The following is a 15,611-nucleotide window of genomic DNA, read 5'->3' on the forward strand; positions in this document are numbered from 1 at the left end:
AGAATCTTGATTTATTTCATACTAAGTTATACAATTTTATAATACATATCCTTATAGCTACTCAAATTTCATCTATACTCTGGGACAGTTTGTTTGATTCATCAGTCATCATGTTTTGAAATGGATAAAATAAAAAAATTAAATTCTGTGTAAGATCGAAGAAAGCAGGACTTACTTTAAGAGGCTTGTCTCCTCTATTGCTGCTATCATTGTCTTCAAAGTGTCGTTTTCTAAAAAATAAAAAAAAAAGAAGTAGCAGTCACTCAACATAGTTTTTCCATAAATTTCCAATGGTATAAGGTCTTTGCACCACTAATAATTAGGTCACCTTGATATGCAAATGGCATAAGCATGGAAATGCAAGAAACAAATCACAAATACGTGCATTTTTCCATAGACTCCTTGAAGATATTCTCCCAAGCTTCATACCTCTCACAATCTGTATGGTTCTATTTGTTTCAGTCAAAATTAGAATATATCCATAAGTTTAGGAAGCAAACTAATCAAGACAGCTATTAGCACGACATTTCTCTGTAACTGAACATGCAGCTCAGAATCCTATTGTTGCTACATCAATATCCAATAAATAAGGAGTATAATTTTCATTTTGAACTCGGTTCCACTACATAACACTTCTTTCAAAGGTGCTATCTCCTCAATCTCACTACGGTCATAGAGTCATTATTCATTTCCTAAAGGTTCAGAGCCATCATCATTCTACGTTAGTTTGTAGATCTCTTCATCACTGTCAAGTTCAAGTTCTTTCTCAAATACGATATATATTCCATTACAGCTGTTTCTCTGATAACTGAAATCTTTAGAGTTAAGGTGAATTTCATGTCAACCTGCACATTGGAGCTACAATAACAGATTGTTTGGCAACACTGACCAACTGTGGTTGGGTGCATTTATTTGAGATGATCATGATGTCTGGCAACTTTTTATGTCCCATGCCACACTTGTCCATTTAAAACTTAGGCATCAAACAAAGATCATAAACATGCATCTCAACCTACTGGTCTCCAGTAAATAAAATGATGTCAGTCTACAGTGGGTTAAACCTCCCATATTCTGTGCTGGCTGGAGTGTTGCCCATATCTTTGCCACTGCACATCTCAAGGCTCTCTCACTTTTTCACATCTCTGATTTAACCATTCTTTCCCCTTTCTTAGTGTTTCCTTTGTATCTGAAGCTAAAGGTACCCATGTTTTGAAGTTCACAAAGCCTTTCTCCATAATGTCCTGGTTCTTAGCTATTGATCTCCATTTCCCAATCTATGTTTCCATTGTTATCACTGAGGTTTATGTAGTTTCCACAATCATATGTCCTTTTCAAACCCTGTTTCATCTCTGCTCTTTCTACTCCCTCATTTACCACATACTTAAATTCAAGCATTACATGATCACTTTTTCCAACATATATGGTAATTTCAACATTCATGCTAGTATGTATGAAGATAAAATATAGTAATGATGGAGCATCAGTCCCTCTTATTGTAGAATGTTCACTGAAATGCTAGTAAAGGAAATTTGTGCACACTGTTAAACTTGTGTTTCTACAAATCCCTTTCACCATGAGAATGCTAATTCCACCAGTCTTGCTAATTCCACCAGTCTATCTCTTTATAATTGAAATCTATCATTATCAGTATTTTACTTTCCCCGGGAAGTGCATGTTTTTCTACTTCAAAGTAATTATTGATTCATTTTACTTTGTCGCTGTCTCCCGAGTTAGCAAGGTAGTTCAAGGAAACAGACGAAAGAAAGGCCCAACCCACCCACGTACACATGTATATACATAAACGTCCCAACACGCAAACATACATACCTATACATCTCAACGTATACAGACATATACATATATACACATGTACATAATTCATAGTCTGCCTTTATTCATTCCCATCGCCACCTCGCCGCACATGAAATAACAAACCCCTCCCCCTTCATGTGTGCAAGGTAGCACTAGGAAAGGACAACAAAGGCCCCATTCGTTCACACTCAGTCTCTAGCTGTCATGTAATAATGCACCGAAACCACAGCTCCCTTTCCACATCCAGGCCCCACAGAACTTTCCATTGGTTTACCCCAAACGCTTCACATGCTCTGGTTCAATCCATTGACAGCACATCGACCCCGGTATACCAAATCGATCCAATTCACTCTATTCCTTGCACGCCTTTCACCCTCCTGCATGTTCAGGCCCCGATCACTCAAAATCTTTTTCACTCCATCTTTCCACCTCCAATTTGGTCTCCCACTTCTCCTCGTTCCCTCCACCTCTAACACATATATCCTCTTGGTCAATCTTTCCTCACTCATTCTCTCCATGTGACCAAACCATTTCAAAACACCCTCTTCTGCTCTCTCAACCACCATTTTTTTATTACCACACATCTCTCTTACCCTTACATTGCTTACTCGATCAAACCACCTCACACCACATATTGTCCTCAAACATCTCATTTCCAGCACATCCACCCTCCTCCGCACAACTCTATCCATAGCCCACGCCTCACAACCATACAACATTGTTGGAACCACTATTCCTTCAAACATACCCATTTTTGCTTTCCGAGATAATGTTCTCGACTTCCACACATTCTTCAAGGCTCCCAGAATTTTCGCCCCCTCCCCCACCCCATGATTCACTTCCGCTTCCATGGTTCCATCCGCTGCCATATCCACTCCCAGATATCTAAAACACTTTACTTCCTCCAGTTTTTCTCCATTCAAACTTACCTCCCAATTGACTTGACCCTCAACCCTACTGTACCTAATAACCTTGCTCTTATTCACATTTACTTTCAACTTTCTTCTTTCACACACTTTACCAAACTCAGTCACCAGCTTCTACAGTTTCTCATATGAATCAGCCACCAGCGCTGTATCATCAGCGAACAACAGCTGACTCACTTCCCAAGCTCTCTCATCCACAACAGACTTCATACTTGCCCTTCTTTCCAAAACTCTTGCATTTACCTCCCTAACAACCCCATCCATAAACAAATTAAACAACCATGGAGACATCACACACCCCTGCCACAAACATACATTCACTGAGAACCAATCACTTTCCTCTCTTCCTACACGTACACATGCCTTATATCCTCGATAAAAACTTTTCACTGCTTCTAACAACTTGCCTCCCACACCATATATTCTTAATACCTTCCACAGAGCATCTCTATCAACTCTATCATAGGCCTTCTCAAGATCCATAAATGCTACATACAAATCCATTTGCTTTTCTAAGTATTTCTCACATACATTCTTCAAAGCAAATTCCTGATCCACATATCCTCTACCACTTCTGAAACCACACTGCTCTTCCCCAATCTGATGCTCTGTACATGCCTTCACCCTCTCAATCAATACCCTCCCATATAATTTACCAGGAATACTCAACAAACTTATACCTCTGTAATTTGCGCACTCACCTTTGTCCCCTTTGCCTTTGTACAATGGCACTATGCAAGCATTCTGCCAATCCTCAGGCACCTCACCATGAGTCATACATACATTAAATAACCTTACCAACCACTCAACAGTACAGTCACCCCCTTTTTTAATAAATTCCATTGCAATACCATCCAAACCCGCTGCCTTGCCGGCTTTCATCTTCTGCAAAGCTTTTACTACCTCTTCTCTGTTTACCAAATCATTTTCCCTAACCCTCTCACTTTGCACACCACCTCGACCAAAACACCCTATATCTGCAACTCTATTCTCAAACACATTCAACAAACCTTCAAAATACTCACTCCATCTCCTTCTCACATCACCACTACTTGTTTTCACCTCCCCATTAGCCCCCTTCACTGAAGTTCCCATTTGTTCCCTCGTCTTACGCACTTTATCTACCTCCTTCCAAAACATCTTTTTATTCTCCCTAAAATTTAATGATACTCTCTCACCCCAACTCTCATTTGCCCTCTTTTTTTACCTCTTGCACCTTTCTCTTGACCTCCTGCCTCTTTATTTTGTACATCTCCCAATCATTTGCATTATTTCCATGCAAAAATCGTCCAAATGCCTCTCTCTTCTCTTTCACTAATAATCTTACTTATTCATCCCACCACTCACTACCCTTTCTAATCTGCCCACCTCCCATGCTTCTCATGCCACAAGCATCTTTTGTGCAAGCCATCACTGCTTCCCTAAATACATCCCATTCCTCCCCCACTCCCCTTACCTCCTTTGTTCTCATCTTTTTCCATTCTGTACTCAGTCTCTCCTGGTACTTCCTCACACAAGTCTCCTTCCCAAGCTCACTTACTCTCACCACTCTCTTCACCCCAACATTCTCTCTTCTTTTCTGAAAACCTCTACAAATCTTCACCTTCACCTCCATAAGATAATGATTAGACATCCCTCCAGTTGCACCTCTCAGCACATTAACATCCAAAAGTCTCTCTTTCATGCGCCTATCAACTAACACGTAATCCAATAACGCTCTCTGGCCATCTCTCCTACTTACATACATATACTTATGTATACCTCTCTTTTTAAACCAGGTATGCACAATCACCAGTCCTTTTTCAGCACATAAATCTACAAGCTCTTCACCATTTCCATTTACAACACTGAACACTCCATGTATACCAATTATTCCCTCAACTGCCACATTACTCACCTTTGCATTCAAATCACCGATCACTATAACCCGGTCTCGTCTCGTGCATCAAAACTACTAACACACTCATTCAGCTGCTCCCAAAACACTTGCCTCTCATGATCTTTCTTCTCATGCCCAGGTGCATATGCACCAATAATCACCCATCTCTCTCCATCAACTTTCAGTTTTACCCATATCAATCTAGAGTTTACTTTCTTACACTCTATCACATATCACCACCACTCCTGTTTCAGGAGTAGTGCTGCTCCTTCCCTTGCTATTGTCCTCTCACTAACCCCTGACTTTACTCCCAAGACATTCCCAAACCACTCTTCCCCTTTACCCTTGAGCTTCGTTTCACTCAGAGCCAAAACATCCAGGTTCCTTTCCTCAAACATACTACCTTTCTCTCCTTTTTTCTCATCTTGGTTACATCCACACACATTTAGACACCCCAATCTGAGCCTTCGAGGAGGATGAGCACTCCCCGCGTGACTCCTTCTTCTGTTTCCCCTTTTAGAAAGTTAAAATACTTCAAAGTACCATACTGAATATTCCTTGCTGCTGTAACTGTAAATTTGTTTTGTATCATTAAAAATTCTAGAAGGATTAGATTATATCAACACCACTATGCACTTCTTTCCTACAGTTACCCTCCCAGATAGGTGCTGTCTGACTAGGCCAATGACTACTTTTTTCCTGAAATTTCCAGTTATCTCTTATCAGGAAAGCCAGTTCTCCTCTTCCAATGTCTTCCCTTTCCCTCATTATCATCATGTACCAATCTAAACAGAAATTGAGAGATCTCTCTATTAAGTTTGGTTTCCACAACTCCAACAATATCAGGTGCATTCTTTTATAAAATCCTTAATTTCCAGCTTTTTACCATTTGCTACTAGGCCACTCACACTAGTATACCACACATGCAGTCTGACATTACCATCACTTAGAATTCTTGGCCTCTCTCTGTAGTGCTGGCAAGGATAGCCTAACCTCTTGCCTCGTGTGGTGTCTTTAGAGTTTTGCCTTCTGGAAGTACTCTTCGCTTTACATCTCTTTTCCTGTGGTTTATCATGTTTTATTTCTCTCATCTCATGGTTTGTCATGCTTGATAAATACTCCAATGAATACCAATTTGTTTTTAAGTTTCTATTTTTGCTGGCAAGATGACTTCAAGTCAAACTTAACTATAATTTGTCGTCCCTTTATGTCTTGATTATATATATCAATTCCTCTTTATCACAGAGACTGCATCTGGTAATTTTATCATCAACCTCTATGTCTCAGGCATTCTCAATAATCTCCCTTTATGCTACAAAGCACTGATCCTATATGCTCTGCACTTTACTAAACATTTCATCTACCAGGCTTAAATTTTGCCAATTGCTGAGGCTCAAATAGTGCATACTATTTTATCTACTACAGCTTCACTCAATGCCCTGGACACCAAGTTTCAGATACCCTTGGTTATCTCAGGTTTCTGTCTCACTGCAACAGTAAGCATGCTCTGAGTCTGCTGACCAGACCCAGAAATCACCACTCCCTGCCTACTATTTTCAAGTTTCTGCACTCTATGTTCTGAGCACTTCCACCTGTTCAACAGCTTCTAGGACATCTAGAATAGCCCCTTCTAAATTTTCCTGCACTTTAATCATTCTACCCTCTCTCCTCTGGTTATGTACTTCATAGACCCCTCATTTGGGGAAAATCTGTAATAATATAATTACATATAATAATCTATAATTGTCTGAGTTTCTCTTTCATAATTATGTCCTTTCTTGTGAACACTGATTCTTTAGTGTCTTTACTGCTATCTCTAACTTCATTGATTTCTAAAGCTGGTTTTTAAATGTTTCAACTAACACCTCCAAATAGGAATAGTCTGGTGTTACATGTTTTATCCCATGATGTCTTCTTTTTGTGAACTTTGTCACATCTTCCTTGTTCTGATATTCTCCCTTAACTGAATCAATTTCTGCTAAAAAAAAAACTTGTGTGATAAAAGGTTTAACTTGACTGTACTTAATGGTCTACTCTCTAGACTAAATTAGTCTAACTACCAGGCATTTTCTATTGTTATTTTCCTAATTCAAGCAGTGCTAAAGGTTTTACACTGCTCCTCATACTTGCAAAATAACAATTATAAAGTTTGTTAGGATACAAATAGGATTTATCTAAGAAATATTTTTGAATAATCGATGTCAGTGTTGCCTTTTGGTTGTAAATATTTTACCATCTAATTCTTCCTCACAATGGCACTTCTTTACATTAATTCTTAAACAAACTTGCTCACTCTCCCAACATCAGCCACTCACAACATCTGTTGATTGGTAGTCCTTTGAATGCACAATATTTCAAAACTTTACTTCGTTGAGGTTGGCAGCACTCTGGGCCCAAACCCGGGCAGGCCAGTGATGACTCATGGTCATAAGTAATTATCAACTTGTATTGTATGGCAGGGGAGTTTTACACTTGTGGGACCCCATCTCTTGAACATTTTCACTTATCATACAACTTCTTAAATCTATGTATGCTGTCTGCATTAACCATGCCCTCAGTCATTCAATAGTATTCCATTCATCCACCACTCTTATGATAGTACTTCTTTACACCTTTGTTAACAAGTTTTACACCTTTGTTTTGCATAATTTCATGTTAAGTCCTCTAGCTGCTTTGTCCCTATTTCTCATGAAAATCTGTCCAATGTCCATGTCACTGACCTGTTTTAAAAACTTAAAGGTTATGATCAGATCACTTTATATTCTTCTCTCTTCCAAGGTGGGCAAATTCAAAGTCTGTATGATTTATTACCTATCTGTAGCAATGTTTGATAGTTATATATATGAGCACAGTAGCACAAACAAAGCACTATATCATTATCCAACAAGACATACATTTAGCAATATGTGCTGGCCTTATCTAATGGCAAAATCCCTTTATATGTACTCACAGAAGGGTATCCAATTCAAGTACTGACCCCTCAACAACTGATTCCCTGACCGATACCTTTCTTGGTCTTACGTATGCTTCAACATATTCTCCAAGTACATGCAGAGACACTTCATCTATTTATGAGCCTGAAATAGAGCAAAATCCTTCAATAAACTATTTGTCTTGGCCAACAATCTAATGCTTTACAAGACCTCTCCATGACCTTTTGTAAACATTAAGGGTAATATGTTCTCCATCATGATGAACTTTGGAATATAGCTCTAATCTTCTTGCATATTCCCTCTTCTGTCTCTACAACCATTTCCTCCAAGTTACTCAGTCTGATCTTTGTTTGTTCTTTAACCCTTAAAAGGCAGGTGACACCAACTGGTGTCCTCTTACATAACAGCAGCCAACATTAAATGTTTCAACTTATACCACCTCTGTTTAACCCTTTGCCTGCAGCACCCCAGAAAATGCAAGGGATGCTGTGTGAGGAAGTTTTTCAAATATTCAAAAATATCATCTATCTTCATAGTCTTGTTATCAGGATTTATTAAAGGATATTTTTCTAAATACAGTGTTATACAACTATGGTAAAAAATTACTTACTTGTACTATGAGCCCTCGAAGTTATAGTACTTCTATGTTGCACTGCTGCCAGGAACATGAAGTATGTCATGACTTCTGCATGACGTACACATTTTTGTCACAAAGCAGTACAGTTGCTAATGGGTTTCATCACATATCTCTACCCTTGTAAAAGTCTCAAACCTTTACAAATTATCAAAAAAAATAAAAAAATTAAGAAAACAAATAAATAAATAAATAATCAAAGTAGCCTCTTCATTTTGTGTAGTTTCATATGCAGCTATAGTTCAATATTTCCATAACGTGAACATCAAACATGTGCTATGTCACTTATCTGCTTCAATTTACAATTTCACAATCATTACTACTTTTTTTTACACCAATTCTCCACAATTCATTGGAAGTATGACATAACAATCCAGTTATTTCAGTGATATGATTTGTGTAATTCATGTGTAACATCAAGCACTGTCATATGTTACACAGAAGCACTGCAGGTTCATTATGTATTTCTAGTTAATATTTTCACTGAAATACAATTCATGTAATGTAACACAAACACTGAATTAGTGCTCTATCACTTCCTTTTCTTCATTCTACAGTTTCTATATTAATCACACAGAGTCAATTAATCTAAAGAGAGTACAGCACAAAAATCGAGTTACTTTAGTACAGTAATGTTTCGTATTATTTTGTACTTTCATTTATAATCACCTCAGAATTAATTCCTATGAAAAGGTGTGATGTTACCCAGGACCTTTCTAAAGGCTCCTATAGCTCAAGGCAGAGCTACATCCATTAGCATGGAAATGTAGACTCCCTTGGAGTGAGAAGTTCTTCACTGAGACTCTACTCCAAAGATACAGCCTTGCCAAATGTGACTTTCACTTGCGGTGTAATGGTGAATGGGTGGTGTCCAGTAACTCCCACAATTTTTGTGCATTATATAATACTATAAACTATACAGTCCTTCTCATTTACACTCCTTCATCATTGTCACATAACAGGTTCACAAAGCATATCTGACATTTTCACTTCACAAATCTCTACAACATTTACTATCATACAAGAGAGGAATTTTCCCTCTAAGGCCCTGTCATCTGTTCTTGATGCTACCTTGCTTGTGCAAGAAATGATGAGCATGTATGAACTATGGATAGGGAGCTGTGGTTTTGGTGCATTACATGTGACAGCTAGAGAATGAGTGTGAATGAATGTGGCCTTTTATTGTCTGTTTTCTCGGCACCACCTCACTGATGCAGGGGGTGGCAATACTGTTTCCTGTGGGGGAGGGTGGCACAAGGAATGGATGAAGGCAAGCAAGTATGAATATGCACATGTCTTTGCAGGTACACCACCGAATTTCCAGCAACTGATTGTTCGGCACCTCCTTTAGTACGGACAAAATTATGTGAGGGAACTTGAAATTACTGTAGCCACCAGACGAGTTTACTGGGTGGCCACAGATGGTGTTGTGTGTAGGGCACGCTTATTTACATTCTTTACACTGCACTTGTTGGTAGTGATACCACAATTCTGCGAGAGTCTTAGCATATTTTGCTAAAATTTAAACCTAGCTATGGCTTCTAAGACATATGAGAGTGTCAGTCGTGGTGTCAAACATAAACACCAGCCCATATTGATCCAAGATAAAGTAGAACTGTTGAAAAAAATGGACCATGGTGTTTTGGTGCATAAGCTGTGTGACATCTACAGTACTGGTTCATCAACTGTTTATGATATAAAGAAGCAAAGGGAGAAAATACTGAAATCCTATGCAGACAGTGATTCCAAGAAGCAAATGACGATCAGAAAAATTATGAAAAATGGTAAGAATACTGAGCACGACCGAGTGATGATGGAATGGTTTCGACAGAATCGGAGTGATGGAGTGGCCTTGTAAGGTAGCATGATAATGGACCATGCTAAGTTGTTCTATAAAGAACTTAAATTACAACATAAGTGTGACTATAATGAAGGATGGATTCAAAGATTCAAGAAGCATCATGGAATTTCGAAGAATAAAGTGTGCAGAGAAAAGTGGTCTGCAATCCATGAAGGAGCTGCCGAGTATGTGGACAAATTTGCAAAACTTGTAGATGATGAGCACCTTAGTCCTGAGCAAGTGTATAATATATTTCATCTATTTATTTAATTTACATCTAATATTTTTCCAATTTTCTAATTTTCTAGGACAATCCCTCTGTGCAGCAGCAAGAACGCTTTCCAAACGTAATCCTAACAAGAGATAAACTTGAGTACTGATGAGCAACAGACAAGATACACTATAGAGAGCTAAAACATTTGACTCGAAATTAGTACAAGTTACACAAATGGTGCAATATTTGCTTCTGGCAAATATACAAGGTTAGAAACATAGGCTGCGGAGCACACTTGAAAGTATGGCACTAAGATTTGTGAGTCAAGTTCCAAGGGTAAGTGTTGCTTAAGGTGACATCTCTCCTCTCCAGTGCAATAGCTTTAGTAAATGTAACTGTAGATCCTATGTGGATGAGGACTGTGGTTTCTTCAAGGGATAAATGGAGCTTATTAAGGTATGACGCCCTAGGAAAGGGGTTACAATAAGCTAATTTACCCAGTATATTAAGAGATGTCCCTCACAGACCACTGGAGAATAAAAAAGGGTTTTCACATGTACAGAGCTCAAATGTCTTAGATATAGGCTATCCGGTGTATACTTCATGTTCAATATGACACCTATTTGAATAAAGATTCAGACACACTAATCTGCATCAGTCATGTGAAATGATAACTAAAAGGAATGTCTTTGTCTGTTAAAACTATCCATAGTAAATGATTAGTAGCTGGGTATGATGCACTTTGTGTAGTAAAATGTTTATACAATATTACATACCTAAATTCATATAAGGGAATTGTGTATATTAGTATATCATGATATCTATAATGTGAATATGGTTTCAAAGATTATGTAATTGTGTTACTGAGTCCTGTATATTATAGCAGGACAACGCCTTTTTTGTGGTTGTACCACAGGTGAAAAATCACCTTCGACAAGGCAGCTTCACCGTCTTTTTGACGAAGGGAATACAATCTTATCGGTAAACTTCTCACTCCAAAGGATTCTATCATTTCCCTGCTAGGAGTAATGCAGCATTGGAGCTGCAGGAGCTCTTGGAAAAGTTGGAAAAGAGGTCATGGAGTAACACCAGGACCCACTCAAGATTTCCTGGGGCGATATATATATATATATATATATATATATATATATATATATATATATATATATATATATAAATATATATATATATATATATATATATATATATATATATATATATATATATATATATATATATATATATATATATATTTTTTTTATTATACTTTGTTGCTGTCTCCCGCGTTTGCGAGGTAGCGCAAGGAAACAGACGAAAGAAATGGCCCAACCCCCCCCCATACACATGTATATACATACGTCCACACACGCAAATATACATACCTACACAGCTTTCCATGGTTTACCCCAGACGCTTCACATGCCTTGATTCAATCCACTGACAGCACGTCAACCCCGGTATACCACATCGCTCCAATTCACTCTATTCCTTGCCCTCCTTTCACCCTCCTGCATGTTCAGGCCCCGATCACACAAAATCTTTTTCACTCCATCTTTCCACCTCCAATTTGGTCTCCCTCTTCTCCTCGTTCCCTCCACCTCCGACACATATATCCTCTTGGTCAATCTTTCCTCACTCATTCTCTCCATGCGCCCAAACCACTTCAAAACACCCTCTTCTGCTCTCTCAACCACGCTCTTTTTATTTCCACACATCTCTCTTACCCTTACGTTACTCACTCGATCAAACCACCTCACACCACACATTGTCCTCAAACATCTCATTTCCAGCACATCCATCCTCCTGCGCACAACTCTATCCATAGCCCACGCCTCGCAACCATACAACATTGTTGGAACCACTATTCCTTCAAACATACCCATTTTTGCTTTCCGAGATAATGTTCTCGACTTCCACACATTCTTCAAGGCCCCCAGAATTTTCGCCCCCCCCCCCACCCTATGATCCACTTCCGCTTCCATGGTTCCATCCGCTGCCAGATCCACTCCCAGATATCTAAAACACTTCACTTCCTCCAGTTTTTCTCCATTCAAACTCACCTCCCAATTGACTTGACCCTCAACCCTACTGTACCTAATAACCTTGCTCTTATTCATATTTACTCTTAACTTTCTTCTTCCACACACTTTACCAAACTCAGTCACCAGCTTCTGCAGTTTCTCACATGAATCAGCCACCAGCGCTGTATCATCAGCGAACAACAACTGACTTACTTCCCAAGCTCTCTCATCCCCTACAGACTTCATACTTTCCCCTCTTTCCAAAACTCATGCATTTACCTCCCTAACAACCCCATCCATAAACAAATTAAACAACCATGGAGACATCACGCACCCCTGCCGCAAACCTACATTCACTGAGAACCAATCACTTTCCTCTCTTCCTACACGTACACATGCCTTACATCCTCGATAAAAAATTTTCACTGCTTCTAACAACTTTCCTCCCACACCATATATTCTTAATACCTTCCACAGAGCATCTCTATCAACTCTATCATATGCCTTCTCCAGATCCATAAATGCTACATACAAATCCATTTGCTTTTCTAAGTATTTCTCACATACATTCTTCAAAGCAAACACCTGATCCACACATCCTCTACCACTTCTGAAACCACACTGCTCTTCCCCAATCTGATGCTCTGTACATGCCTTCACCCTCTCAATCAATACCCTCCCATATAATTTACCAGGAATACTCAACAAACTTATACCTCTGTAATTTGAGCACTCACTCTTATCCCCTTTGCCTTTGTACAATGGCACTATGCACGCATTCCACCAATCCTCAGGCACCTCACCATGAGCTAATGTGTAGGTTTCATGATATTAAGTTAGACGCATATATATATATATATATATATATATATATATATATATATATATATATATATATATATATTATCCCTGGGGATAGGGGAGAAAGAATACTTCCCATGTATTCCCTGCGTGTCGTAGAAGGCGACTAAAAGGGAAGGGAGCGGGGGGGCTGGAAATCCCCCCCCTCTTGTTTTTTTTCCTTTTTTTCCCAAAAGATAGAACAGAGAAGGGGGCCAGGTGAGGATATTCCCTCAAAGGCCCAGTCCTCTCTTCTTTATGCTACCTCGCTATCGCGGGAAATGGCGAATAGTATGAAAGAAAAAAAAAGAAATTTTTCTAATTTAAATTTCTTGCAGTCCATGGTATACTTTAGACACATGGGAGATGTATAATTAGTGGGTTTGAGGTGCGTTGATGAATTACTATTATGTGACCACGGTTGGTCCGGCAAAATGGTTAATCTGGCAAGGCTTTGGAACCAAGATTGCCAGAAAATCGGTGGTGTACCTGTATATGTATATATCCGTGTATATGTATGTATATGTGTATATATTGATATGTATAAGTATGTGGGAGGTAAGAAGCTAGAAGCAGTGAAAAGCTCTCACTAAGGAAGTAAGGTATGTGTATGAGGAGGAAGAGAGGAGAGTAATTGGTTCCCAGCGAAGATCAGTCTGCAGTAGGGGTGTGTGTGATGTCCCCATGGTTGTTTAATTTGCTTATGGCTGGGGTAGTTATGGAGGTAAATGCAAGAGTTTTGGAGAGAGGGGCAAGTATGCAGTCTGATGGGGATGAAAGATCCTGCTAAGTGAGTCAGCTGTTCACTGATGAGCTGATTCAAGTGAGAAACTGCAGAGGTTGGTGACTGAGTTTGGAAAAATGTGTGAAAGGAGAAAGTTGATATAAATGTGAATAAGAGTAAGGTTATTAGGTTCAGTAGAGTTGAGGGTCAAGTAAACTGGGATGTAGGTTTAAATGGAGAAGAAATGGAGGAAGTGAAGTGTTTTAGATACTTGGGAGTGGACTTAGCAGTGAATGGAACCATGAAAGGGGAAGTGAGTCACAGGGTGGGGAGGAGGCGAAGGTTCTGGGAGCAATGAAGAAAGTGTGGAAAGACAGAATATTATCTCGGAAAGCAAAAATGGGTATGTTTAAAGGAATAGTCATTCCAACAATATTATATGGTTGGGAGGAATGGGCTATGGATAGGGTTGTACGGAGGAGGGTGGATGTGTTGGAAATGAAATGTTTTGAGGACAATATGTGGTGTGAGGTGGTTTGATTATGTAATGAAAGGGAAAGAGAAATGTGTGGAAGTAAAAAGAGTGTGGTTGAGAGAGCAGAAGAGGGTGTGTTGAAATGGTTTGGACATATGGAGAGAATGAGTTACGAAAGATTGACAAAGAGGATATATGTCATAGGTGGAGGGAAAAAGAAGAGGGAGACCAAACTGGAGGCAGAGGGATGGAATGAAATTTTTTTTTTTTTGAAGAATTGGGGCCTGAACATACAGGTCTGCAAGGAAAAGAGTGAATTGGAACAATGTGGTATACTGAGGTCAACATCTGGGGTAAACCACGGAAAAGTCTGTGCGGCCTGGATGTGGATTGGGAGCTGTGGTTTCAGTGCATTACACATGAAAGCTCGAGACAGAGTGTAAATGAATGTGGCCTTTTTTTTTTTCTCTTTTCTGGCACTACCTTGCTAAGGCAGGGGATAGTGATGCTGCTTCCTGTGGGACAGGGTAGCACCAGGATTGAAGCCAAGCAAGTGTAAATATGTAGGTGTATATATGTATATGTCTTTGTATGTATATGTATGTATATATGCGTGTATGGGCATTTATGTGTGTGTATATATATATATATATATATATATATATATATATATATATATATATATATATATATATATTTTTTTTTTTGCCGCTGTCTCCCGCGTTTGCGAGGTAGCGCAAGGAAACAGACGAAAGAAATGGCCCAACCCACCCCCATACACATGTATATACATATGTCCACACACGCAAATATATATACCTACACAGCTTTCCATGGTTTACCCCAGACGCTTCACATGCCTTGATTCAATCCACTGACAGCATGTCAACCCCGGCACACCACACCGCTCCAACCCACTCCACTCCCCGCCCTCCCCCCACCCTCCCGCACGTTCAGGCCCCGATCACACAACCCCCCCCACACACACACACTCCACCCCCAATCCGGTCCCCCCCCCCCTCCGACACACATATCCTCTTGGTCAATCTTTCCTCACTCATTCTCTCCATGTGACCAAACCATTTCAAAACACCCTCTTCTGCTCTCTCAACCACGCTCTTTTTATTTCCACACATCTCTCTTACCCTTACGTTACTTACTCGATCAAACCACCTCACACCACACACTGTCCTCAAACATCTCATTTCCAGCACATCCATCCTCCTGTGCACAACTCTATCCATAGTCCACGCCTCGCAACCATACAACATTGTTGGAACCACTATTCCTTCAAACATACTCATTTTTGCTTT

General features: G+C 39.4%; 1 protein-coding gene across 2 annotated transcripts in view; it reads right to left on the bottom strand.

Moving 5' to 3' along the window:
• Positions 1 to 7,591, bottom strand: part of Pez (protein tyrosine phosphatase non-receptor pez) — a 254,252-nt gene extending 246,661 nt beyond the window's left edge. For both annotated transcript variants that reach the window (XM_071667746.1, XM_071667743.1), the window contains exon 1: positions 7,568 to 7,591. The gene's annotated coding sequence lies outside the window, so the exon portion shown is untranslated. The remainder of the gene's footprint in view (positions 1 to 7,567) is intronic.
• Between the last annotated feature and the right edge of the window lie 8,020 nt (positions 7,592 to 15,611).

Source organism: Panulirus ornatus, chromosome 12 (genome assembly GCF_036320965.1).
Source record: "Panulirus ornatus isolate Po-2019 chromosome 12, ASM3632096v1, whole genome shotgun sequence".
Taxonomy (NCBI): Eukaryota; Metazoa; Arthropoda; class Malacostraca; order Decapoda; family Palinuridae; genus Panulirus; species Panulirus ornatus.